Source organism: Taudactylus pleione, unplaced genomic scaffold (assembly GCF_031769625.1).
Source record: "Taudactylus pleione unplaced genomic scaffold, aTauple2 ptg000109l, whole genome shotgun sequence".
NCBI classification, from domain to species: Eukaryota; Metazoa; Chordata; class Amphibia; order Anura; family Myobatrachidae; genus Taudactylus; species Taudactylus pleione.
The window spans coordinates 6,144,503-6,169,401 of NW_028284511.1; the positions used below are offsets into that span (position 1 = coordinate 6,144,503).

General features: G+C 45.3%; 1 protein-coding gene across 2 annotated transcripts in view; it reads left to right on the forward strand.

Annotated features, from left to right (window-relative positions):
• Positions 1 to 24,899, forward strand: part of CHID1 (chitinase domain containing 1) — a 580,147-nt gene that overhangs the window by 170,635 nt on the left and 384,613 nt on the right. The window lies entirely within an intron of this gene.

The window sequence follows — 24,899 nt, forward strand, 5'->3', positions numbered from 1 at the left end:
TTACATCAGCAATCCTCAGTCTCCCTTCATTTCTGCTTACCCGATAGCGTTGCTCAGCTGGATTATTGAGGCCAGTATCTCCCTGTAGTGCCGCTGTGCGGAGAAAAGTACAGTTGCCAGTGGAGCAGCTGGTGGATCCAGTAAGGATCGTCCACAAGTAGGTGGTGCCGTGTAGTTAGGGGAAATCCTCTATGATTCATAGCTTGCAATTGGTTTGTGACAACAGCGCTAGCCCATTGTTTGCAGCACCTGATTGTAGGTTTTAATGTATACATAGAATTAGGATGAATTTTAGACAGGTTGTTTGTCGAGCTTTAGTTTATTAGGGTTATGTTAAAGCTAAAGATCTACAAGAACTTAAAGTAAACACACACCTTCACCACTATATCCAGAAGCCAGCTTACCTGGCACCACGTCTTTAGACTCTTGGGGCAGCAAAATAACACGGAGAGAATATACCAACGTACTATACGTAACCCATCCAGTTCAACTTCTCGGTGCGTAATAACGTTAAACACCAATCTGTTAAGTTTTGCTTGCAATAAATGCCACTACACTAGAATTGTATGGGCTTGATTCATGGACGGTTGGTTTGGCTGGAGTGTGAGTGGAGTGTAGGAAGCTTGAGGGTTTAATTAGGCTTGTCCTCATGAGAGAGAACGGGTGCTGATTAAAAATGTAAGTAGACGAACCAGCTGAATTTCCTATAGAGTCAGAACTGGCTACTGGTTATACTGAAGGAGCGGACCACACAGGTGACCTGATGCTCCACAGGATAGCAGCAGTCGGAACTGAGGGCCTGATTCAGAGCCGCTCGCTCGCGCTGTACGTTCGCAAGCAGCCCGATGTTCTGTGTACGCACAAGCACACGCTTCATTCTGCGCTTGCGCGAACTACACACTGCGATCGCAACCCTCTCGCTCGCCCAGCAAAGGCAGCCTAGGGTAATGAGTGACACGAGAGGCCGTTTGTGGGTGGCAACAGGGGCAGGACACTAATAAAGGGGGGTTAGAGATGTGAACGCAGGCGTGCCTGAGTGTTTCAATGCTGTTTAAGAGGTGTGCTTAATTAACAGGCAGCGTCATAGTTCACGTCACTTGCCTTTTTTTCACACTGATTTCCTCGCAATGATTGCGGTAGGGTAAAGCTACCTCAAGCACTGCATTCACATCCGATGGGGCTCGATGTACCAATGTTTTAATACACTTCCTGGAGATGACGTGGTGTTGGTGGGCGGCTCTGCCTGTGCAATTGGGCGTACGCATACACAAAGTGGCCACACTCTAAGACATGGTTGGGCGTGCTTATGCCTTGGTGAGCGATCGTTTCCCGTGGCGTCACTTTGACAAATTTTCATACGCATCTAGCGAGCGTACGCAGATAGCGAACGGGTGTGAGTCAGGCCCTGAGTACTGGATATCTCTGTATACAAATGAGTGAGCTGACTGTGGTGAATACTGCAGGCAATGCTACAGATGGCAGCTGCAGCAGCGGTGAATACTGCAGGCAATGCTGGGTATAGATGACAGCGCTGGAAGCTGCATCAGCGGTGAATAACAGAGGCAGGGCTGAGAGCTGGAACTGCAATGGTAAGGTGGTGAACAGAACTGCAAGAATACAGCCTGGAGCCAGGAAACGGACTATCAGATGTCATATTGAAAGAAGGCATTTTTGTTGAACCATTCACAAGCTCCTAACAGACAATGAGTTTGGGGAAAAAATGGAAACTGTTGAAAGAGTGGCTTGGAATACTTTTAAGGAATTTGTAAGTAATTCTTGGAGAACTTCAAAGATCCCAACTATAATCAAATACAGATGCACATTAGTTGCAATGGGATGTGACACACTGCTTCACAAAACTGTACTGATGTAATATACAACACTTTATATCTGTGTGTGACTGAATCTGTTTCGTATACAGACTCAGACGCACACTGATATATGTGTCGCATATCAAATTAATTTTCATTCTCATTAAGTTGTTTGTCACATACAGTTGTGACTAAGATGCATTTCTGGGCGAAAAATATGCTCAGCGCAAGCCCAGTCACACTGGCGGCTCGCTACGCATTGCGTATCGAGGCTGGGTGTATGGGGGCACATCTGTACTGGAAAACATGCTAGAAAAATACAAAGCATTAGGTTGTTCAATGAGCTTCAGTGTACACTTTCTGAGCAATCACTTGGAATTCTTTCCTGAAAACCTTGCAGCTGTTAGTAAGAGATGTAGTATAGATCTCGGCTGTCAGAATGCCGACACCAGTCAGAATCCTGGCGCCAGAATCCCGACAGAAATTATTTGGGTAAGGGGGAGGGTTAGGGGTTGGGCAATAGGAAGAGGGTTAGGCTGCAGGAGGGAGGATTAGGTTTAGGCTGCCGTTAGAGGTAGGATTAATTTACTTACTGGCAGGTGTCGGTTTCCTAACTCTGTCTGGATTCTGACTGCCGGGATCCCGAACGCTGGAATCCTGTACCCAACCCTTTAGTAAGGAGCAAGGAGAAAGATTCCGCCAAGGCATAAAAGGAGATGTAACTATGATACCAGGGAAGATGGAACATCATCATGATGAAAGGGGACGCAGTTAGCAGACAGGCGGTGGGTCTGAATCCCGACGCTGGAAGTCCGACACGGGACTTAAGATGGGCGTCGAAATACGCCTATCTTAATCCCAAGGCCGTAACATAGATAGACGCCAGCCCGAACCAGGTGAGTCCGGGGCATCTTAGCTGTCAGCCACGGGGGGGGGGGAGGCTTAGGTTTAGGTAGCATAGCGGGGTTAGCGTTAGGTTTTTTGGGGGGGAGGTTAGGGTTAGGCACCCCATAGCGGGTGGGATTTAGGGTTAGGCACCACTGGGGGGGATAGAGTTAAGCACTAGGGGGAGAGGGATAGGTTTAGGTATGAAGGGGGGAGACTTAGGTTTAGGCACTAACGGGGAGGGTAAGGGTGTGCGGTGGGGAGGTTTAGGGTTAGGCTACAAGAAGGGAGGGTTAGGGGGAGAAGGGGGGAGGGTAAGTATACTTACCCGACCCCTGTTGGGACACCAACCATCGGGATGCCGCTGTCTGTATTTGACAGGAGGCATTCCCGACAGACGGCATTACATACCGATTCCGATGAAAGACTACTGATGGAAGCTGCACAGAGATGACTCACAAGCAGTGTATGGAATAAACCGTACCAAACATAGCTTTGAAAGGAAAGAATAATGCAGTATAAGGACTTTGTTGTATTGTAAACAATTTTGGGTAATAAAACTTACATTTCACCAGAATAAATGTGAACAGGGCCACCTCTTACCACACAGAAGCCCAGCACACGCTGCTGTGTGCTGGGCTGCACTGGGGGACTGCTCAGTCTCCTATGCCTCTGGGGGGAGCGATCACATTGATTGATCACGCCCCCCACTGGCTATGCGCTGGGCTGAGGGGCTCACATCACCCCCTCGCTGCAATTCCCCCCCCCCAAGTGGTGTGGCCACACCTCCTCTTGCAGACCTGTTTCACTGCTGTTTTGCCAAGTGTCAAACTACATAACTTAAGATGAACTTGGGTATTTGGATTGCTTTATTTCTGTCACTCCATTGGTAGATATCCAATTAATGTATTTTCAAATTTCTTCTAGCTAGTGGTCAGAAACGACTGCTATAGAGACTGCAGAGTTGCCAACTTTTTGGCTTTTTTCGTTCCGGGAGGGGGCAGCTAGATCCGCAAATCAAGGGGGCGTGGACAGCATTTGTGGGCGGGGGTGTGGCCCCGTGATTGCATCATTTTGGCCCCACCTCCGCTACCCAACGCCGGGATTACCCAGCTACCAGGATGCTTGCCTTCCTTTCCGGGGAGCCGGGAGCGGTACCCTATTTTCGGGAGGCTCCTGGCCGAATCGGGAGGGTAGGCAAGTATGATGATGTAACTAAGTGATGCCTAAAAACATGGATCCATTCTTTTAAGCATTCGTTGACCAACGGACTGGGGCTTTAATTTGGCCCCGGCATCCCCTTTGCGCATGTGCACAGAAAAGGAGGCATGGCCACACCTCACTGGGGCATGCCACGAGTCACAGGGGATTGGCTCTCTGCATGCCCCAGTCTAATCATGCTGGCTAAGCAAAGCGCCATTAGGCTAGTCTTTCTCATGGCCGATCGGCGCATCTGGCACTTGCCAGATGGCCAGTCCAGTTGTGGGTTGGCGCTAACCTGCTTAATTTAATTGCAGAAGACGGTCTGAATCTTCCAGCAGTAGGAGCTGCTCAGAGAATTGACACCTCCTGGCAGAGCCGTAGCTAGACTTTTTGGTACCCTGTGCCAGAAAGAGCATTGGTGCCCCCCTCATTTTTCAAAGGGTCATAATACAACCAAAAAAGGGGAATGGCCTCATGGGGAAGGGCCAGGGAAGAGATAGGAGAGGCCAGGAGATGCTGGGGATGAAATAACAGGAAGCTACAAGCAAGAATGATAATAAACAGAAATTTGACAGGCCCAACAGCGCCCCCTAATCTGTGGTGCCCTGTGCGATGGCACTGGCCGCACTACCCTAGCGGCCCTGCCTCCTGGTGTCTAGTAACAACAGGAGTCCCATGTGATGGAACCCCTATATGCTACACAGGATCAGGGAATTAAGAGGTAGAGTTTGTTCAAAGTGAGCAACCCTTTTAGTGCCATAAAATCTGTGCAGATGTCAGCCCTACTTATAATGTCTTCTTGCACCTGCCACCTTCCAAGCTGCTCTAACAAAGATGCCTTTTACCTTAAAAAAAAAAAAAAAAAAAAAGTTTCTATAGAAGAAAGTGATAAATTGCACACCCGTACTTTTTAATAATCCTATTTTTATATGACCCATAAAATATACAGAGCCTTCAGTACACAGTAAAATACCCATATTTGGTTTTCCTGTAAACGTTTGAAGTCCCAGCACAAAGTAAGGAAGCTATTTCTTGGGTTGAATTTATTTCCTGAATGTAGCTGACATGGGAAAAAAATTATCAAATTAATTTACAATATATTTTTTAACCTCTTCTAAACCACCTATATTGGCAATCAAATTAAAAGATGTACTGCACACATCTCCCCCCCACAAACAATATGTTGTGGCAGTATCACCAGCATGGGCGCCGAGAGGGTGGGGTAGCGAGTACAATATACCCGGGCTTGCTAGACGTGCCCGGGTCCGGCGTCGCCCCCCCTCCCTCACAGCAGCTCAGCACACGGCTTGTGCTGGGCTGCTGTGTGAGACTGCTCGCGGCTGCTACAGCAGCCGGAGCAGTCTCCTATGGCTGTGGGGGTAAGTGATCACACTGATCGCGCCCCCCCTGCTTAGCACCGGGCTGGGGAGCTTACAGCGCCGCTGAAAAAGTTATGATTATTTCTTTTTTTTTTCAAGGAGGCGTGGCCATGCCTCCCGCTATTAGTCCACGCCCCCCTCCATTACCCGGGCCCGGCCAGACTCTCAATGGCCCTGATCACCAGAGATGGCACTGGTGAGCAGCAGATTCTGTGTGGGGCAGGAGAGATCCGCCCACACAGAGAGTAAAAGGATTCTGGGAAGATGTGTAAGGGCTGCCTTGTGGTGAGCTGATGAGAAGACAGACCAGTCAGGCTGCTGTTGGAAACAGTCTATGTGGGACTGTGGCAGCCAGAGAGCCCACTGAAGCTGAGCAAGCCATTGGGGTGCCAGGAGGCCTGGGTCTGTACCTGCAGGAGGCAGGGGAGGACCCCAAACTCTCAGACTGTGTGACAATAAAGCAGTGAAGCTGCAGGCTGAGAAAGCCAGGGCCTATATCTGTAGGATACAGGGAAGGCCAACAAGACTGACTGTTTGTGAGAGGCAGCAGCCAACAAGCTAAGAAAGCTATACCAGGCCAGGAGGCCAGTGTCTAGTCCTGCATGTGGCAGGAAGGACCACCAATCACAGAGACTGTGAAAGACTTTCATGCAGGTTAGCTGCTTCTGTAAAGAGGGTTCAAGAAGTGAGTTAGACACCCTAAATAAGGGCTAGGCTGTTTATTATTTTATATTTCTGTTTCCTGGTTTGCATGCTGGAAGTTAAAGCACCATTTTCATTTATTCTACTGGAATGCCATGTGTGGACTCTGCATGTAATCACTGCACCACTGACACCAATCTTCCGAGCTAGTTACCCCCAAGTTATCACAGTCAGGTGCATAAATATTGGGACATTGACAGAATTTTCATATTTTGGCCTCTATTCAACACCACAATGGCTTTGAAATTAAACAAAGAAGATGTGCTTTAACTGCAGACTTTCAGATTTAATTTGAGGGTAATTACATCCAAATCAGGTGAACGGTGTAGGAATTACAACGGTTTCTATATGTTCCTCCCACTTTTTAAGGGGCCAAAAGTAATGGGACAAACTAAACAATCCTAAATCTAACTTTCACTTTTTAATACTTTGTTGCAAATCCTTTGCAGGCAATTACAGCCTGAAGTCTGGAACGCATAGACATCACCAGACGCTGGGTTCCATCCCTGGTGATGCTCTGCCAGGCCTCTACTGCAAATGTCTTCAGTTCCTGCTTGTTCTTGGGGCATTTTCCCTTCAGTTTTGTCTTCATTAAGTGAAATGCATGCTCAATCGGATTCAGGTCAGGGGATTGACTTGGCCATTGCATAACATTCCACTTTTTAGCTTTAAAAAAACTCTTTGGTTGCTTTTGCAGTATGCTTCGGGTCATTGTCCATCTGCACTGTGTAGCGCCGTCCAATGAGTTCTGAAGCATTTGACTGAATATGAGCATATAATATTGCCCGAAACACTTCATAATTCATTCTGCTGCTTTTGTCAGCAGTCACATCATCAATAAATACAAGGGAACCAGTTCCATTGGCAGCCATACATGCCCACGCCATGACACTACCATCACCATGCTTCACTGATGAGGTGGTATGTTTTGGATCATGAGCAGTTCCTTTCCTTCTCCATACTCTTCTCTTCCCATCACTCTGGTACAAGTTGATCTTTGTCTCATCTGTCCATAGGATGTTGTTCCAGAACTGTAATGGCTTTTTTAGATGTTGTTTGGCAAACTCTAATCTGGTCTTCCTGTTTTTGTGGCTCACCAATGGTTTACATCTTGTGGTGAACCCTCTATATTCACTCTTGTGAAGTCTTCTCTTGATTGTTGACTTTGACACATATACACCTACCTCCTGGAGAGTGTTCTTGATTTGGCCAACTGTTGTGAAAGGGGTTTTTCTTCACCAGGGAAATAATTCTTCTGTCATTCACCACAGTTGTTTTCCGTGGTCTTCCGGGTCTTTTGGTGTTGCTGAGCTCTCCGGTGCGTTCTTTCTTTTTAAGAATAAAAACAGTAGATTTGGCCACACCTAATGTTTTTGCTATCTCTCTGATGGGTTTGTTTTGATTTTTCAGCGTAATGATTGCTTGCTTCACTGATAGTGACAGCTCTTTGGATCTCATATTGAGAATCGACAGCAACTGATTCCAAATACAAATGTCACACCTAGAATCAACTCCAGACCTTTTACCTGCTTAATTGATAATGAAATAATGAGGGAATAGCCCACACCTGTCCATGAAATAGCTTTTGAGTTGATAGTCCCATTACTTTTGGCCCCTTAAAAAGTGGGAGGCACATATAGAAACCGTTGTAATTCCTACACTGTTCACCTGATTTGGATGTAATTACCCTCAAATTAAATCTGAAAGTCTGCAGTTAAAGCACATCTTGTTTGTTTCATTTCAAAGCCATTGTGGTGAATAGAGGCCAAAATATGAAAATTCTGTCAATGTCCCAATATTTATGCAAGTGACTGTATATACTGTAGTAATAGTCAAACAATGTTTAGTGATTTTCAGTAAATCCTTATATGAACTTCTGTGCCAATGTACTTATTAGTACAAAACCACAGAATGCTTTTATACAGATGTGTCCATATACATCTAGCCTCCTTCTAGTTGTGTCATGCCGTGGCACGACTTGATAGGGCAGAGCGTCTTTTTGTGCGACTTTTCCCCTTAAACTGCATCTTATTCGCACAGTGATGTGAATAGGATGCCAGGCAGCTTATGCTGATTAAAATGATATGTAGCATGCCTATATTCTGTGTGCAGCTTCGGCTGTATCTGCATGCGAAATACTATGTTACAGTGTCACGGCTGCTGACACTGTAATGGTGCCCACACACATACCGATGTCCTCACGATACGATTTTATGGCCAATTTCCTCATGAACTTTCACGGGAGCTCCCTTGCCGTCGTGATCACGATTTGGAGTTAAAAATGTCCAATCTGACTAAAGATCTATCTTGCAGCCAATGCATTGTATCCCAGATTGGCTAATCTGCCCTACAGCACGGCAGATCAGAAGATGCGATATACGACGAGCGGGGATGCGCATCGGCATCGTGCTCGTGAGTATAAACTCACGATTTGTACTTTTTTTACCCGATTCGTCATCACGATTCGTCGAAATCGGCCAAATCGTGTAAAATGTCGCTATGTGTGTGGGCACCTTAACATAGCATTTTGCATGCAGATATAACAGCAATCGCACACAGAATATAGGAATGACGCATATCATTTTAATCAGCATAAGCTGCCTGGCGTCCTATTCACATCACTGTGCGAATAAGATGCAGTTTAAGGGAAGAATTCGCACAAAAAGACGCTCAACAATACCGAATCATACGGCTCTCACGCGTTATGTGTAACGTGACTTGTAGCGCACAGAGTATAGATGTCCGTGAAAACATTTGTAATTTCATTTTCTTCAGTCCTATTATCCCTGTGCCTAATGCCTGTCTTCTATCTGTGACAATATTATGCTGTGAAGGCATGGCTAAAAGTTGTGCTTTGTAGTGCGTTACCAGTGTATGCTGCGCTCTTCCCCCCCAAAATGGAACATGACATTGCTCTCAAGGTGTATGAGTGATGTACAAATGTGTGTCCCTGACCTGCCTCTGTCCAATTTATGCAGTCACTCGTCACTCTGTGGGTGGCTTATCAGTAATAACCCTATGAAAACCTGTGACCCGTAACTGCTTTGCTGCAGGTGCCTCCTAATTACGTTATTCTAGAATTCCCTTCAGGTACTCTGTAACGACCCAGAAAATCCATTACTTCGCTTATTTTCCATTTAATAGCTATACACCATATTTCCCTAAGGCATTTTTTGGTTTACCCCCCTAATTCTTACAGTTCCACTGTGTCTTTTAAAAATTTATACTGCTGTAAGACGATTTTGCAGTGTATGAAAAGGAGTTTAAATAATAGAGAATGTGTATTTTTACAGGTGTTTCATACAAACGTAACAGAAAACAAAATCTTTTTTTATTTTTTATTGTCAGTGAATTTGGAGCCAGCGTATCACTTCTCATTTGGGAAAATAGGCAGAAAGACACCATGAAAACTAACACTGGCTATAGACACATTTTAGTGACGCATTTTTAAAGGGGTTTCTCTGCACTTTGAAGCTACTGTATGTGTTTTACCAATATTTGTGGATCTCTCCCCGGCAATTAGCCTGCCTTCCGGCATCCGGCTCCCTTCCCTGTAGGGGGCAGTGTGGGTCTTTATGGCTAAACGCCTCATTGTGGTTGCACTATACGGAAGTCACGTAGTGGTTTCCTGTTTTGGGTTTTCCTCCAGTGTGCAGTTCTAATAGCCTGTCCCAACACTGTATTATTTTGCTGACACTGTAGACAGTGGCGGTTCTAGGGGCGGTCTAACAGGGCCGTCTCCCGGAGCGCCGGCCCCTAGAGGGCGCCACTGAGTCCCCAGGAGAGAGGCAAAAAAAAAATCTCAGAAAAACCCCCCCCCGCGCCGCTTTCCCCCCCGGTAGCTGCTGCCGCTGGGAGGCTGCATTTGCCGGGCGCCCGCTGATATTTGTTATTAGCAGGCACCCGGCTCCCTCCCTGCAGCCGAAAGCCAGAGCTCACTCCTGAGCTCCGGCAGAGAGCACTATGGGAGGGATGTCATAACGTAATGACGTCTCCTCCATAGATACGTGGTGTAGCCGCGGTCGGACCGGACATCAGCGTACGCAGGAGCGGGGCTTAAGGTAAGTATTGTGTTTTGTATTTTAATTGGTTTTTTTTTTTCCTCAGAAGCACCAGCACTGGGGGCATGGCTATAGGGGAGCATTAATACTGGGGACATGGCTATAGGGGGGCATTACTACTGGGAGCATGGCTAAAAGGGGCATGTCGACAGGTGGCATGGCTATAGGGGGCATTACTAATACGGGCATTACTGCTGGGGGCATGGCTATAGGGGGGCATTACTACTGGGGGCATGGCTATAGGGGGGCATTACTACTGGGGGCATGGCTATAAGGGGCATTACTACTGGGGGCATGGCTATAAGGGGCATTACTACTGGGGGCATGGCTATAAGGGGCATTACTACTGGGGGCATGGCTATAAGGGGCATGGCTATAGGTGGGCATGACTACTGGGGGCATGGCTATAAGGGGCATTACTACTGGGGGGCATGGCTATAAGGGGCATTACTACTGGGGGGCATGGCTATAAGGGGCATTACTACTTGGGGCATGGGTTATAAGGGGCATTACTACTGGGGGCATGGCTATAGGGGGCATTACTACTGAGGGAAATGGCTATAGGGGGCATTACTACTGGGGGCATGGATATAGGGGGACATTACTACTGGGGGCATTACTACTGGAGGCACATCTATGGGGGGCACTACTATAGCGGGCATTACCAATGGGGGCACTACCACTGTGGCCACTACTAATGAGAGCACTGCATGGGGGCACCACTACTGGGGCCATTGTGTAAGGGGCACTACTACTGTGAGCCTTGTGTATAAGGGGCACTAATTTGGGCATTGTGTAAAAGTGGCACCAGTGTGTGTCATAACATGAATAAGGGACTTCTGTGTGGCGTAATTCAAATTGGGGATAATGTATTATAAAGGGAATTACTGTGTGTGGCACAATGTATTATACAGGACATTACTGCGTGTGGCATAATGTATTATACAGGGCATTACCTACTGTGTGTGGCATAATGTGTTATACAGGGCATTACTGTGTGTGGCATAATGTGTTATACAGGTTATTACTGCTTTTGGCATAATGTGTTATAAAGGGCATTACTGTGTATGGCATAATGTCTTATAAAGGCCATTACTGTATGTGGCATAATGTCTTATAAAGGCCATTACTGCGTGTGGCATAATGTGTTATAAAGGGCATTACAGCGTGTGGCATAATGTGTTATAAAGGGCATTACTGCGTGTGGCATAATGTGTTATAAAGGGCATTACTGCATATGGCATAATGTGTTATAAAGGGCATTACTGCGTGTGGCATAATGTGTTATAAAGGGCATTACTGTGCGTGGTATAATGTGTTATACAGGACATTACTGCGTGTGGCATAATGTGTTATAAAGGGCATTACTGTGTGTGGTATAATGTGTTAAACAGGGCATTACTGCATGTGGCATAATGTGTTATAAAGGCCATTACTGTGTGTGGCATAATGTGTTATAAAGGCCATTACTGTGTGTGGCATAATGTGTTATAAAGGGCATTACTGCGTGTGGCATAATGTGTTATAAAGGGCATTACTGTGCGTGGTATAATGTGTAATACAGGACATTACTCCGTGTGGCATAATGTGTTATAAAGGGCACTACTGCGTGTGGCATAATGTGTTGTATAGGCCATTACTGTGTGTGGCATAATGTGTTATAAAGGGCATTACTGCGTGTGGCATAATGTGTTATACAGGACATTACTGCATGTGGCATAATGTGTTATACAGGGCATTACTGCATGTGGCATAATGTGTTATACAGGGCATTGCTGTGTAAGACATACTGTGTAACGTGCATTACTGCAAATGGTAATTATCCGCCACGAGGGGAGAGCTTTGGGGAAGCCCAGCACCTTCGTAAGTGCACGCCCCACAGTGTGATGAATTGGGGGTGTTCCGCAAGGACACGCCCCCTTTCCGGAAGCGCTCATGCTTTCAGCACGTGCAGAGGAACGCCATCTTTTTTTTTTTCGGGGGGGGGGGGGGCGCTACTGGGAACTTTCGCCCTGAGCTCCACAATGTCTAGAACCGGCCCTGACTGTAGATCATAAATTGCTAAGGTCTCTAAAACTAGCAAAACATGATCATACACCTATCCTCATTTCCAGCCAAATAGCCCAATTTGAATTTCCATGAAGAATGCGACTAAGCCAAGCCATGTGTCTTTATCACTCAATAATGTACTCAGTTTGCTTCTTTTTTGCACTGGTAATGCTATTAAAACACAAGGGTGGAGATGTATAAATGGCCGATGTGGGGAAGAAGTGGTATCAGCGCACGTTATGTGCAGTCATACTGCTTCTCCCCATGTATTATTGTGGGGTTCTGTGGTAAATCAGCTGCAGCTGTCGTTGCCCTATCACCCTACAACAGGGGCAGCACTGCCGGACTCCGGGCTGCACATGAGATGTCACGATGCTTGCGAGATCCCGCACATGCCCAGGAAGCGGCCCCCCTGTAGCGCCCCCCCCACCCCCCTATGCAGTGCCCCTTATACACACGCACAAAAAACCCACAACTTACCTGAATTCCCGCTCCTGACGCGACCGCCGCTGTCCGCTCCGAGTCCCGGCTCTTCTCCTGCACTATGGGAGAGACGTCAACATCATGCCGTCTCTCCCATCATCACACGCTGCGTGGGGGAGCCGGAGGACGGAGCTCATGAGTCTGTCTGACTCTCATCAGCTACTGTAACAAACACACAGCTGCCGCCGGCGGCTGTGTGTTTGTAACTGTGTAGTGTGGCCGCGCTCACTGCGGTCTACACTACACTAGCATCGGGGACACTAGCTGCGGGTGCAGACAGCGCACCGCTGCTAGTGGGGGCCCCTCCATGTGTGGAGGCCCAGGAACGACCACCCCTGTCGCCCCCTCTTAATCCAGCCCTGTGTATAACAGAGCATGACACACTTTGGAGTCAACGCAGTTTTGGAAGTAAAATGGACATTTTCAAAAGAAAAATACTGTAGCATATTTTCTCATTTATGCAGCGCTGTACTTATCTCTCAAGGTGGATAGGCCTCTGCATCGGCAGAATATGCGTACTTACACCTGCCCTAAAGACAAGCTCAAAATTACAAGCATTTCATAAGTATCAAAGGCTTTTATTGACAATTACATTAAATTTATGACACAGGACTGATGGTAGTGCTCATCTTTCCTTCTCCGGACAAGCTTTTTTCCAGATGCCCCAAACAATCTGAAAGGGGATTAATCAAAAATAACTTTACCCCAGTCCTCAGCAGTCCAATCCCTGTACCTTTTGAAGAAAATCAGTTTGTCCCTGATGTTTTTCCTGGAGAAAAGTGGCTTCTTTGATGCCCTTCTTGACACTAGACCATCCACCAAAAGTCTTTATCCTGTGTCATGTATGGGGGGGCTACTAGAGGCAATGCATAGGGGGGGACAACTACTGGGGGCACTGTATAGGGGGAACTACTACTGGGGGCAATGCATAGAGGGGGACCACTACTGGGGGGCACTATATAAGGGGCACTGCATAGGGTTGGACCACTACTGGGTCCGGGGGCACTATATATGGGGCAATGTATAGGGGGACCACTACTAGGGGCTTTACTACAGGGGGCAATGCAAAGGGGGGCAACTACTGGGGGCACTGTATAGGTGGGGACTACTGGGGGCAATGCATAGAGGGGACTACTAGTGGGGGCCCTATATAAGAGGCACTGCATAGGGGACCACTACTAGGGGCACTGCATAAGGGGCATTCACCACAGTGGGCACTGCATAGGGGGGATCTTTACTGGGGGCACTGCATAAGGGGCACTACTACAGTGGGTATTGCAAGAGGGGCATTACTACGGGGGGCATTAACGTGAATAAAAAGGAAAACAAAATGTTCCTAGGCTGACAAGAAACTGTGGTATATAGGGGCCCCCACAAGTTTGTTGCCCAGGGGCCCCCACAGACCTTAATCCGGCCCTGGTTATACACAAGTATAGGCGTTGGTGCCAAGCATTTGTACAGTGCAATTGGTGGGTTTTAAACCCACCAACTATTTGTAAGGTTATTTGTGGTAGGAAATCTATACTAATGCATAAAGCTCTAGTAATATATTTGTGCATTTTGTAATGTACATACTGTAGGGTGTTACAGCAGAGACTACTAGATATAGTTTAAGAGTAGTATAATATCAGTAACATGCATGTTAGTAATTATACTAGGCAAACATACTGTACATATATTTCCAGGCAAATATTTTTAAAAGTTATTAGAAAAAAATTCACAGAAACATTATTCTTTAAAAGAGTTTCTTTATTCCTACATCAGACCTGTATTATCTGTACCACCTGAAGTAACCCTAATATGGTTTCCATGATGTCTGTCATATGTTATTTTGCTCCACTCAAAACTTTCATGTACTGTTGCTACTTTACTCTTTTTACCAGGGTTGTAGAGTCAGTTACGCCAAACCTTCAACACCTCTACTTTACTACTGTCCAACTCCGCCTGACAAATGTACATTAGCAATAAATTTACAGCTATTTTTTCCTGTTTTGAACAAAACTTTATTGTTTTCAAAACACAGAGCAAATACTGCTGTGCTGGTCTAAAGGTGCATACACACTAGACAATATGCTCCCTGAGCGATATCGTCTAGTGTGTCCCCGGCAGGCTGTGCTCAATGTCGTTCATGACATTGAGCACAGCCGCTGAACGATATCATTAACGATATCGTTCAGCGCCGGGCTCTCTCCCCCATTCCCTGACATGCAGCAACCTGACGAGATCGTCAGGTTGGCCTGCATGTCAGCCCGATGAACGAGGATGACGAACGATATCGTTATCGTTCAGTCGTCCACTTTATCGCCCAGTGTGTACGCACCTTTAGTTATTTTTTTTTTTTTTTTTATTTGTCTTGGTCAGCAACTCTTTTTCTTATTGCTGTTTAGCATTTCTCTTCTGCAAGATAATGATCGGGTTCATGCGTTGAGAAATGCATGAGACCGACCCAGAGAAGTGCCTGGGAAATGGAGAATGATGAATCAATGAAGCCTGTACATGAGTTAATGTGATCACTGATATTTATATCTCACACACCCCTCTCTCTATACCAGTTTTTTTTTCTTGCCCTTTTTTTACTCTCTACCTCACTTTTGTCTCCTTCCCTGCTTTCTCTCCCTCCTTTTTTTCTCTCCTGTTACTGTAGCCTGTGAATATTACAATAATCGTGAGGAGATGCTCTGTGGTAAACTGGTCCTCAGAAATACTTTTTACTAGGGGTGTGCACCGGCCACTTTTCGTGTTTTGGTTTTAGATCTGGATCTTTCTTCGTGTTTTGGATCTGGATTGGTTTTGCCAAAACCACCCTTCCGTGTTTTGGGTTCTGGGTTTTGTGTTTTGGATCCGGATTTTTTCTTACGAAATAAAAAAAAAACACTAAAATTACATAAAATGGGCCTTTTTTTGTTCCTACGCTATTAATAACCCCAATAACATTAATTTCAACTCATTTCCAGTCCATTCTGAACACCTCACTCCTCACAATATTGTTTTTAGGCCAAAAGGTTGCACCGAGGTAGCTGGATGACGATGCTAAGCGACACAAGTGGGCGGCACAAACATGTGGCCCATCTAGGAGTGGCACTGCAGTGGCAGACAGGAAGCCAATCAGCGTTATGGTGCCCATTTGCATGTAGCAGGAACCCGGGAGATCCGTGCTACATGCATCTGTGTGATTGACACAGTGCACGGACAGGTCAGTGAGACCCGTCCGTGCTGCTGTGTATTTCAATGACACAGATGCATGCACGGACCAGGAGATCCGTGCTACTTGCATCTGTGTCATTGACACAGAGCACTGACGGGTCCGTGAGACCCGTCTATGCTGCTGTGGTAAAGAAAAAAAAAAACCTGTATAAAAAATTGGCGTGCCCCCCCCCCCCAAAAAAAGAGCAACCACCCCTGGGCATTAGTGACCCAGTGCTGGGTGTGCTTAAATACAGGGGACAAACGACATAGGGGTCCCCTGTACTTAAGCATAACCAGCACCGGGCTAGTCAGAACCAGCGCTGGTTGCCAAAATACGGGGGACAAACGACGTAGGGGTCCCCCGTACTCTGCGCAACCAGCTCTGGGCTTTGATCCGGTCCTGGTTCTGGAAATACAGGGGAAAAAAATGAGTAGGGTTCCCCTGTATGTTCCAGAACCAGCACTGGACTTTTTCTAGCGGGGGGCTGATGCCACAGCCAGGGGAGCTCTTTCACCGGGCCCTCCAGCCGCAGCATCAGCCCTGACCGCTAGTCAACCCAGGGGGTTAGGGTTAGGCACTAGAGGGGAAGGTTAGGGTTAGGCACCACTAAGGGAGGTTAAGGGGGGGGGAAGGGTTAGCGATAGTGTATTTACTTACCTGCCAGGATTTTCACTGCTGCCGGTCTTCCGGCGTCAAGATTATAAGTCCCCTTGGAAAAGTCGCTCAGGTCCTTACGCTTGTCCATTGTTCCTGCTTCCAACACATCAACCTCAAGAACTAACTGTTCACGGGCTGTCTGATATATCCCGCCCCTTGACAGGTGCCATTGTAACAAGATAATCAATGTTATTCACTCCACCTGTCCAGATAAAGTTTTCCACTCACTATATTGTAGGTGCATTTGCAGGGGATCACTCTTCATATACAGTATGTATTGGTCAGCATTCAATAACACACATCTTTATCCAAAACAGAGCAAAAAAACTTAAAGAAACACTCCCCAGAATTCATAAGAATATGGGGGAAATTCAATTAGCTGCTGTCATTTACCGTGGCTATTTGATCCCCCAGGGACTATTGAATTGAAGCAGGAAATAAAATTCCCCGATAATCAGCCCCGTTATCGCGATCTCGGCCACGAAAACACATAGAATCTGTAGAAACCTATGTGTTTTCTCCCGAAAATAGATATTTTTTCGGACACAAAAAAAACAGGGGGTTAATTAAATAGCCCGAAAAAAGACCATCACAAAAAAGTGAAAATAATTACAAAAAACTCCAGTTTCTCGCACCTGAAAAGGTATCGGGGCTAATGGAATTCCACCCTATTCCTTTAATTTATCATCAGTGAAGACATGTTATACTGTACCATAAGCACAATAATCGTCACACAGCCTACATAGTACTTATTTATTGACTGCAGGGTGTATGACGCATTATCAGGTTTTGATGCACCAGCAATTTATGCTGAATATTCTTCTACCTAGTGCATTTGTAAACTTTTTCCCCTAACATAAATACATGGAATAAAAAAAAACTGTTAATGGGGAAACCATTGCAGTGTGAAAAGAAAAGCGGTGTGGCTTCCTGGTTTGTGAATTTGGCATAGATGTCTATCAGCAAATAAGTTAAATAAACACTATATAACATAGATTTTATCTTTAATTAAATACTTTGCTGCAGTCTATTTAATACAAAATACTTTTAACTAAAAAGGCTGACACCGCGACCTGAGGTTTATGCTGTCATTTTTAGCACCAGTGGATGACAGCCTATGTATTTTGCATTTGGGCTTCAACTGTGGTGGAACCTTAACTTCCAGTAATACAGGCATCTTGAGGTTTGTAGTTCCACAGCAAATTATAAAAGTGGTTTGTATAAAAGTGTTTTTGCCTCACTAAAATATGAGCCTGCCACCTGCTCCATCAAGTTTTTAAGTTAAAAAAAAATCTAAATAAAATAATTTGAAACCGTTTCTGTACTTTGATGTGTTGTGTTTTGGGTGAGCGGTGACTCTAGCTCGCCTGGTCCCTGGAGGTCGCAGCCAGTCACACATATCACCACCAGGAGAGAGGAGCTTGAGAATCCCAAAACTCTGCTCACCGTAAAAATGTAGCAGATAGCTAGTTTTGTATTTCAATGTACAGTATATCAAAAGAACACATATCCAGAGACTTTTCAGGGCAAAGGCCTATTTGCCAATCTCCATTTAGATCTGGAGGAGCATGGCGACTGCAAAGGAGTGCCGGGTTTGTGCTGCATATGGACATTTCACTACTTACTGTAGTGTACGAGACGTACGACCACCATAGCCTCTGTTCTGGTAGTATAGCCTCTGGTAGTATAGCTTCTGTTCTGGTAGTATAGCCTCTGGTAGTATAGCCTCTGTTCTGGTAGTATAGCCTCTGGTAGTATACCCTCTGTTCTTGTAGTATAGCAGGGCAATCAGAGCTGATTACTAAATGTGCATTGCACTTTACTACAGTATTAACTCAAGGTTGTTTAGTTATACTCTAAAGACACATTCATTTACAGTAGACAAGTCAGTAATTCTCAGTAGATCTTTTCGCCAGTCTGTTTGAATTCAGGAGTTAAGAAAAAATGATAGAAAAGTAATTTTCTATTAAATTATCACGAGTAACCAGAATGTGTGTTCTTCTTTTCAGGAGATGCATAATACATTTATTTCTTGTTCTTATCTTAATTCTTCCCTTGCTAGGCCAAAAGTCTTTTTCATTTAGCATCTATGGGCACTCCTAATGGTGCGAGTGTCAATGGGAAGAACTGAATCATTTGCTAGCACAGCATTGTGTGTAGATCGTAGTAATAAGAGATTGTGAGCTCTACAGAGGAAAGCGTTGAAGCAATTCAGGTAGATGGTGCCTGTGGAGTGTAATCCTATATACGCAGCTGTCAAACTCCAAATAATTACGCCCACTTTGCAAGATGACTCACCCCAATAGCTGCTTACAGATAGCTTTTAGTGTCAAAACTTGCTCATTAGCCCTGATAGCGAGTGTCTATATCATTGACGGAAGATATTCAGGCCATAATTTACACTGAGAAGTGACTTATGTGTGAAACGTCATAATCCACAGGTTTTTTAATAACAGACGATATCCGCTTGTTCACTGCCCCATGACCCCCATTTTGATGGCCATTTGGCCTCTACAGATGTGTCCTTTCTCATCCATACCCCATGCAGAGTGACTTGTCTGGTCCCGTGAGCAGGGCCGGATTAAGGCTTGTGGGGGCCCCAGGGCAACTAAATTGCGGGGGCCCCTTCAAGCCACACGAAGCTTCCCCCCTTTCCCCTAAGCCTTCTGCCCTCCCACACCGAAAGCCTCCACTGCTGACTTACCTGAGTGCCGGCGTGTGGGCGTGACCTCCTCCCGGCAGAGCTGCTCCCTGGTCCTCTCATCGGCGTTGTGGACGTAATGTGTCACGTGGCGACAGTGAGACGACTCGGGAGCCGCTCTGCGCTGTATGCAGCGGTACTGACTGTGCCGCTGCATACATTAATAGCGAATCGCGACAGTGAGCCTCAATCCGGGAACAGGTGTCACTAGACACCTGTTCTCGGCAGAGTCACACTGACCCTGTGTGGGGGCCCAGGGACGATTACCCCTGTCACCCCCCCCCCTTAATTCGGCCCTGCCCGTGAGACTCTGCTACCGTCAGGCGACTTTTTTGCTGAAAATGCCTCTGTCGCATTGTGATGTGACTAGGACACACCAGGAGACTGTGCTGATTAATGTGATATGTGACACTTGTATATCTGTGTGCAACTGACACTGAAAACGGAACTTAGCGTGGAAAAAAGCTGCGGCCGTTGCATCGTAGCATTTCACATACTGATTGAGAGACTCCGTTGCACACAGATATACAAGTGTCACATATCAAATTAATCAGCACAGTCTCAGTTGTGACAGGAGGGGCTGTTTTTGGCGTGACTACAACAAAGACGAGTGAGGACACATCTGTATGTTCATGGTCATTTGCCTTTCAGGTGGTCTGTGCCAGCCTGGGCATTTAATCATTGTTAAAGAATTCTGATGTGACATCTTTACTAGTGTGAACTTCCAATTCACTGCTTCTGCTGGGGCTTATAGTCATGGTATATTGTCACACACGTAAGAATATCTGTATTGAAGAAGGGCAGGTATGAATACAATGCTCCCTTTGTTTTCTTAGTTCTCTTGATAACATGTTCTTTTAAACAACAATAATTTGTGCTTGCACTTGGTCCTCAAGTTGCCAGTCCTTCCCCTGGGGATAAAGGGTTTCTATTTCTAATTCATGTCTTCTGACTTTAGTATTATTTGTGCACCTACAGTTGACTGATTTCCAGAGAACTGCTGCCCAGAGGGTGACCTCGCAATGGGCCATGTTGGTGGTTTCACTAACATAGAGAGCAGTGTGGGCCTCTCAGGCACTTGCTGATGAGTCGTTCCTTCCTTCCAAGTCAGAGGTAGTTTAATAGCACAGTTGATTTTGTATCTCATTTGCCGTCACTTACTCTTTAAGATGAGTTGATAGTTTGTCCCGAACAGGGAGATCGAGCACCGTTGCAAAGATCTTGGTCTGAGTTATTGAGAAGTTTGTGGAAAATCATAATGACCTCCATCTTTATTATGCCCCGGAGAAAATATTTGGCCATCATTATTTCTGTGAAACTGCAAAGTATTGAATGGTTTCACAATGCTGGGAAAACAGGGGAATTAATGGAAGATTTATGTTTATTTTCTGCCTACACAGCACTGAAACGTGTTAAAAAATGGCAGCAAAGTTTTTATGAAGCTGAGCGCGTAAAATCTTATTCAGACTGGCTCTCTAGGCTATTCAAACCTCAAGCCTTATTAATTTAAGTCGCTGATATCTGAAATGGGAATTTTTGGAAGATATCAGTAGTTTGCATGTTTTCTTTGCGCACATATATATGTCAACGTTTCAGAGCAACACATGTCTTGATAAAAGAGCAGTCTGTTCTGAAACGTTGGCAATACAACAGACTATGGGCCTGATTCAGACCCACTCGCGAGCGGCTGTCCGCTCGCAAGTGGGTCGATGTTATGCACTGAGCATGCGCACGACGGAGGGAGCTCCGTCGTGCGCATGCGCCAGACGCGACGAGCGAAGGAAAGTCCTTCGCTCGTTGTGTCCGATCAAAGGGGGCGTGCTGTCAATGTTGATTGACAGCACGCCCCCTTTGGTGGGCGTGCCGGGGGCGTGCCTCCCTGACGGGGGCGTTCCCACGGGAACGCCTCCCGTCAGAAGCCGGCCCACTGACATCACTAGTGATGTCAGTGGGAGTGATTTTGGCTCTGATAGAGCCAAAATCACTCCGGAGCTTGCGGTTGAAAACCTCAACCGCAGGCTCCGGCTCGCAATTTCGATGGTCGCGATGGTCTCGACCATCGCGGCCATCAAAAAGCACGCTCGTATAGCCTGTGGGTGGTGACCCACAGCTATACGAGCGTCCAGGAGGACGCTCCATGAAAATGGAGCCCGGCCCTCATTCAGAGCGTGCGCTCTGCTCAGAGCGTACGGCTCTGAATGAGGGCCAATGTCTGCCTCTATTACCTGCATTCTGAGACCTTGAGTGCCGTCAACTATATACTTTTTTCTTTTATTACGTCCTTAAATGGCATCTGGACACGTTATATATTTCTGAGGGGATGTGCTGTACATTGCTAGGATTCTCTCTCTCACTCTCTCTCTCTCTCTCTCTCTCTCTCTCTCTCTCTCTATATATATATATATATGTATATATATATATATATATATATATAGCATATGAATCAGCGGCACTCCAAGAAAAACACACTTCACAAACGCAGGTGAGTTCAACGTTTCGATGCCTTTAATGCATCGTTTTCAAGATAACAAAATACAGTAAAAGCAGCTACTTACATAGACCCCACACCACACCACGTGTACAGCCGCGGCATCCGGGTTCTGCCTCTGGGCGCCACTGAAAACAGTGCAGCCCTAAGCTGTCGTTCAATCCCTTTGGGTATAATATCCCCAACCTATGGATCCATTGTGACTCGCATTGCAGCAACTTCTTCGATCTGTTGCCCCCACGGGCCAGGGTCGGGACATGATCAATGATAATGTACCTCAGGGTAGACAGGTTATGCCCAGCTTGCAAGAAATGTCGGGCTGCACTGTTTTCTGTAAGTGCCGTGAGTGGGCACATATTGTACCACCGGGTGATCACGGATGTCTGTCCGGATCTTCCGCTGGACAGATGTTCCAGATTTGGTGGCACTGATTGTACCTTATATTTTCCTATATTGGATAGTTCCTGTCACCTTTCATATCCGCAAGATCATATTCATATGAAATATACTAATGTAATTGGGCATAGTTCTTTTGCATTAATAGCATTGTATTATGCTGCTAAAGTATGTTATGCAATTGTTTATATGTGCTATTATTTTGATATTGTTCTTGTTAACACTCCTCCGCATTTTGTGCTTTTGTTTTTAGACATTGTTTGTTGCCTCGGCAACGGGTCGCGCTTGTGACGTCAATCAGTGGCGCCCAGAGGCAGAACCCGGATGCCGCGGCTGTACATGTGGTGTGGTGTGGGGTCTATGTAAGTAGCTGCTTTTACTGTATTTTGTTATCTTGAAAACGATGCATTACAGGCATCGAAACGTTGAACTCACCTGCGTTTGTGAAGTGTGTTTTTCTTGGAGTGCCGCTGATTCATATGCTGTATTGGGGAAGCATTTGTACTTTCCACGGAGGGCACCCAGACTCATATCTCTTCATGGGAGTGCCATCTACTCGTGACTGTTTATATATATATATATATATATATATATATATATATAGTTCCCACTTGAGACCAGTAGCACACACTGTAGTAGCCAAAAGTGCAGAGTGCACGGCATATAAGTGGTTGCAATAAGAAAAAAGAACTCCAGCATATCCTTTATGCAAAAGTGATAGCAATATTTCAGCAGACAAGAATTCCATAAAATATCCAACAAGGGTATCAGCAATGAGTCAAGGCATAGAGGAGTAATCATGTCTCAGTGTGATCCAATAAGAGCAATACATTTCAGCCACATAATATATAAGGCCATATAGCATACTCATCCAAATACCGATAAGATCACAAGTCCCCATGCAAAATACACGTATTTCTGCTTACTTTGTGTCTTTTGTTTATTCTAAATGCAAATGTAAAGCACTTTGCATCCTATTGGCAGAAATGTGCTATATAAATATTATTATGGTTCTCTTCTTCTCTGCTTCGTCTTCCTCTTCTTCCTCCTCCTCTTCCAGTTACCAATACATTGACATACTACTCTTTAATATATATATACCCATTAAAAATATTGTTTAACCTCTGTCGATAAGCCATGTATATATATTTTTTATATATATGTGGTGGTTTTTATTTTTCATCCTTCAACAACTTGCCCACATTAAAATACTATTACAGCTGCAATACTACTTAGAGCACACTGTCGCATTCAAACTCATCAGTTTTGTAATAGTGTACGATAATGCGTATGGGGAAATCGTCCCCATTGCACCAGCTACTACATATATTTTCTAAGCCTGATATCGTTGCTGATTTTACATTTATAAAGCAGTAATTATTCTGTTACTAGGTTTTAGATCTAAAGTATTTCCAAGAATATTATATTCTCCGTACACCATAAATTACCGCAGTGGGGAAAATAAACCCTTTATACAGGTATTCTACTCCACTTAATTCCAGAGAAGTCAAACCATGCCGTTTCCATTGACACCTGTTTAACACTGGCTTAATTGTTTGTATCTATTATTTCTAATACACATAGCGCAGGAGGTCATGGACAAGGTGAGAAAAAAATGTCAGTGGTTAACGCCACCAGCAGAAAATGAAGGCTAAAAGCGTCAATAAACTCCTGTGATCTGGATTGGAGCACAGGCTGTATTGGATCATCTACCTTGTTTCTGTGATGTTCCCTGCTCAGAGGGAAGTCCATTAAAGCCATCCACAGACTCTGTGAGTAACCTTTTGCTGTGCAGCGGTCCTCCCCTCCTCTTTTCTATATCCACTGAGATAAAACACCAGCCCTAGTGTTTGATCATCTTTTTTTTCTTCGAATAGATTAAAAACTATTCCAGTTCAGGGCTTTGGAAATTGATTTCTGTCTCTTCACCCTGGTTGACGAGTGACCCTGCTGCTTGTGCTGTTTCTTTCTATACCTTTCTTTTTGACAGAGGGCTTTTTTTTTTTTTTTTTTCTATTACAGGCCCTTTGTGTCCTGCCATAAATTAAGCATCTGACTCTATCCTGTGTCTTCTGGTGATCAGACTGTTCCCACTGTCTTTATTCCCAGCCCCTCTAATCACATCATTAGTCAGACAGACAAAATAAATCCATTGTCTCAACAAGAATAGTGTGTCTTCTCCTGGCGTGAGACATTAAGCAGATAGTGGTTGCAGGATTTGATTGACACAAAAAATATAGTTCACCCATTACTTTGATATTAAGAGATATTGGATTTGACAGGGACCCATTAGTCCATTTCACCTGCATGTTTCCTTGGGAGCTCTCCTTAAGTATACTACTGTGTGCTCTTCACATAGTTTTCTTTTTCATTTTGTTATCTGTGTTCTGAACAGTATTATTGGTTCTTGTGATTTTGTAATATACTCCTAGTTTTACTCCTTTTATACCGTTTGTATATTTTAGCAGCTCGAGTTCCTGTGTTACAATGAACTCTGATTGGCTGCTGGAGTTCAGCTGCTTTGAATGTGGCTCTACAGGAGGGCATCCGTATAAGCAGGATCTAGAGATGTTGTATGCGGCACCAGATACAGATGTGTCGTCATACACTATTGCTGCAGCCGCGGCAAACAGCCCTCTTCGGCACACCAGGTCCTGTGCAGCTTGGGTTGCACGGAGCATCTTTTTTGCTCGAATATACATCTAAGGGGGGAATTTAATAGTTGAGTTAAAACATTAGGTTAACGTGTTTTAACCTAACGCACCTATCACCTGTTAATGTCACTTTTTGCACTTCCTTTTTACGCACAATTCATTTAGAAAAATCGTCAGTCAAGCGATAATTCTTGCAGGTGTTACACGCAGAGCCGGATTAAGGGCTGGGGCGCAGAGGGGGCA